Below are 3,124 nucleotides of genomic sequence, written 5' to 3'. Positions count from 1 at the left end.
TGGAACCGAATCTCTGGACTCTGAGGAGGACATCAGACAATTTCCCCTTGGCCTTGCCGCTGCCCACTGCCCCCCTGGCCTAAAGATGCGGAGACCCTGGAGCTTGGAGGATGGGTGGGCTGGGCGCGCATCCTTCCACCCCTACCCCTTCCCCGCCCCACCCATACGGTGACAGAAGCTGAGGCCTCTCTGTGCTTCTCTGGGGAAGAGCAGGCAATTCTGAAGTCCCAGAATGGGGAGGGGTGGGGGGAAGTGTTCCCGGCAGCCTGGGCACCTGATGTGATGGGTGGAGCAGGCACAGGACTCGGGGCCCCTGAGCCCACCTGTTTGAAGACTAAACTGTATCGACTGAGAATTCAATCACTCCGTAATCGCTGAGTAAACTCTGGCTGGTCCACTGATCAGGCCTCTGGCCACTGTGGCGGATGCTGACGTGGGGTTCCCCCTGCAACACCACTGCTGGCCAGTGTCCCCTCCTCAGGGGTCCCCAGCAGGGCCCCCAGCCTGGCTGATTGGCAGGGAGGAGGGGGACAGGGAGGGACTGGCTGGGGGGGAGTGGGGGCAGGCTCCCTTGTGGCCACAGTGCCCTGAGCAGAAAAGGTAGACTACAGAATCGTTTTTTCTTTTGTGGGGGGAGATATAAATTCCAGCCTAGAAACCCTGGCAGGTTGCATGCTAATACATTAATAGCAGTTAATTCTATACAACCGGGTTCCATTTTTATTTTCTTCTTTATATTTCTGCATTTTCCACATTTCCAAAAACTAGCAACTATAACTTATAATCAGACAAAATAGATGTTATTCAGGGTTGAATGCAGTGGTTGGAAGGATCCCTCCCATGCTCCTGAAGAAAACCCCGGTGGCAGTTCCATGCAATGCGGCCGCCTGCGGGAGCTCAGCCTGGGCTGACCTTCCAGCCCCAGAACCGGTGGGCAGGGGTCCCTCTGCTGAGACCCCGAACTTCTCTCCACCCCAAGCCGTCATCTGCAGGTGGCCACGGGGAATGGAGACAAAATACCAGGGCTGCTTAGTGCTGGGGCCTGGCACATTAGGTAACATTAAGTGCCTCTCCCATCCCTGTTGGAGAACCGACGCCCAGAGTGCCCTGGCCCTCCCCTCCCCCAGGGCCGGGGGTGGTTCTGCTTCCTGCCCAGGGACCCCCTCCTGAGCGCCCCTCACCTCCTGTCATCACTCTAACAGATGTCAGTCTTCCTCCTCTTGGGGGGCGCTCCGTGCCACCCACAGAGACAAATGGGCTGCTATTTCTCTCTCTCTAGATGCCGGAGGCTGCTTGTTCCCCAGGTTACTGAGCACCCCAAAGGGAGGGGAGCCTATGGGAAGAAGGGCAGGGCCCGCAATCACTGCCCCGTTCAGTCACCCAGAATAAAGCCCTGTCATTACTGGCAGTGGGGGGACGTGAGGAAGTGGGGCAGAGCCCAGCTCGCACTCCACTCGCTGCCCTGGAGGCTGATCGCCCTGCTACCCACCTGGGAAGTGTGGGGTGCCTACTTGGGGCCGCGTGAACATGGGCACGGGGATGGGTGGTCCAGCCTCAGAGGCCTTGTGGCCCCCGTAACCACCCCAGGGCACCCCACCTCCGGCCTCCCAATCTTCCCACTTCTGTGAGCATCGCTCTCGGGCAGGCTCTGGGTCCCAAGAGAGAGGTTCCCTGACTCCACCCCCAAAGCTTCCCCCCGGGGTAGCTGGATAAGGCTGAGCTCGCACCCCTGCACCCCCAGGACTAGGGCTTTGGGAAGGGGCAAGGGTCTCTCCTGGACCGAGGGTTTATCTCAGGCTCCAGCAGCTCTTTTCTGTACATCTGATCAAAGGAACTATGGACCATCGTCTGCCCCACCACCACCCCCGTCCCCAGGATGAGCCCATCGGCTCCAGAAAGGGACTCCTGCTCAGGCCTACAGCTTGGGTAGGGATGGTTGGTGGGGGGATGGTTGGTGGTGGGGGAACAGCACCTCACACTCTGCTGACCTGGATCACTGCTGGCTTGGGCCATATTTGGAGGAGGGAGGTAAGGGGCCTCGTGGCCAACCCTGCACTCACGCACCGGAGACCCTGACCCTGAGCTGTGACTGATGGTGTGAAGTCTTCACTGGGCCTCCTGTAAGGACCATCCAGCTTCTCCCTGGAGACCCCAGAGGAGGCCCACCAGCTGAGGCCTTGCTGTTGTTCTGTTGTTGTTCAGTCGCTCAGTCAAGTCCGGTTCTTAGCAACCCCATGGACTGCAGCACACCAGGCTTCCCTGTCCTCCACTACCTCCCTGAGTTTGCTCAAGTTCGTGTCCGTTAAGTCGGTGATACCTTACAACCATCTCATCCTCTGTCTCCCTCTTGCAACCATCTCATCCTCTGTCTCCCTCTTCTCCTTTTGCCCTCAATCTTTCCCAGCATCAGGTTCTTTTCCAATGAGTCGGCTCTTCACATTAGGCGGCCAAATTATTGGAGCCTGGCTGAGCCGGTGAAAACCCAGACTGAGCGGTGGGGGCAGCCTGGCCTGTCTCAAAGCCCAAACTGGGGTCTCCTGAGGGTGGCTCAGGGGCCTTGTGACCTGTATCCTCACCTCAGCCCAGTCTCTGACCTCAGCACCTCCTTAGGGAAGCTCGAGGGTGATGGTCGGGTACCCGCTCTGGAGGCTAAAGGGGAGGGAAGGGCCGGGAAGGTCCCGGGCAGAGCTGGGAACAGGCGTGTTGGGTGTCTGATGGGAGGAAACTTATCTGGGCAGGGCTTCCCCGGGAAGCCAAGAACAGACAGACAGACGGACACACAGACTACAGAACATCCGGGGCTTCTCCTAGAGAAGCGGAGACACTGACATCAGACAGACTGACGGACAGACAAACAGAAACACGCTCCAGGAAACTACAGACAGGACAGACAGGACACCTGGAACAACTGGGAGCGGAAAGTGACAGAGGTTGACAGTCGGGACACACCTGGGGCCCCCTCCCCCGGCCCTGCGCAGGGGGCGGGCGGGGAGGAAGCAGCGGGCAGAGCTCACAGGCCCCGGGGGACTTAGAGAGCCTCCCACCTCCCTCCCAGGGATTCGAAGACAAGAGATTTCCTACTATCTTGGAAAAGAAGCCTGTCCCTCTGCCCCCTCCCGCCCCG

This window comes from Bison bison, unplaced genomic scaffold (assembly GCF_000754665.1).
Source record: "Bison bison bison isolate TAMUID 2011002044 unplaced genomic scaffold, Bison_UMD1.0 scf7180017864213, whole genome shotgun sequence".
NCBI lineage: Eukaryota > Metazoa > Chordata > Mammalia > Artiodactyla > Bovidae > Bison > Bison bison.
This window is presented reverse-complemented; position numbering follows the sequence as displayed.